We start from the raw sequence: 436 nt of genomic DNA, 5'->3' as shown, positions 1-436 counted from the left end.
TTTAAAAACGAAAAAAGGAGCAAGGAATCTGGTACGGGCAAAGAAAGTTACGCTTAATGACTGCAAAAAAAAATGCTGATGATGATGATGATAATGCTGGTATGGTTTGTGCTAAGTGTGAGGCTTTTGTCGTGGAGCAATGTGGACCTCTTCGCGTGTGTGAAAGACGTCCGGCAGGAAGATGTGCGCGGGTGCGGTGGAACAACGGTGCGACACGCAAAGCATGTGTGGCGCATAGGGGGAGGAATATAAATGGGTGGATGTGTGTTCTCTCCATGGTGTTGAATTATGTTGTCATTCATCTCATCCCTTTTGGTTCTTTTCTTTTTTTTTTGTTTGGTTCTCTTGCATGTGTGTTCTTTCATTCCCTCTTCCGTTGGTTGTTGCTTAATTTATATCACCTGCATGGAATGTCGCATGCCTTTGGGCGTATTGT

Source organism: Trypanosoma grayi (assembly GCF_000691245.1).
Source record: "Trypanosoma grayi strain ANR4 Tgr_333_V1, whole genome shotgun sequence".
Taxonomy (NCBI): Eukaryota; Euglenozoa; class Kinetoplastea; order Trypanosomatida; family Trypanosomatidae; genus Trypanosoma; species Trypanosoma grayi.
The sequence above is the reverse complement of the archived record's forward strand: the minus strand, read 5'-3'. Positions refer to the sequence as shown.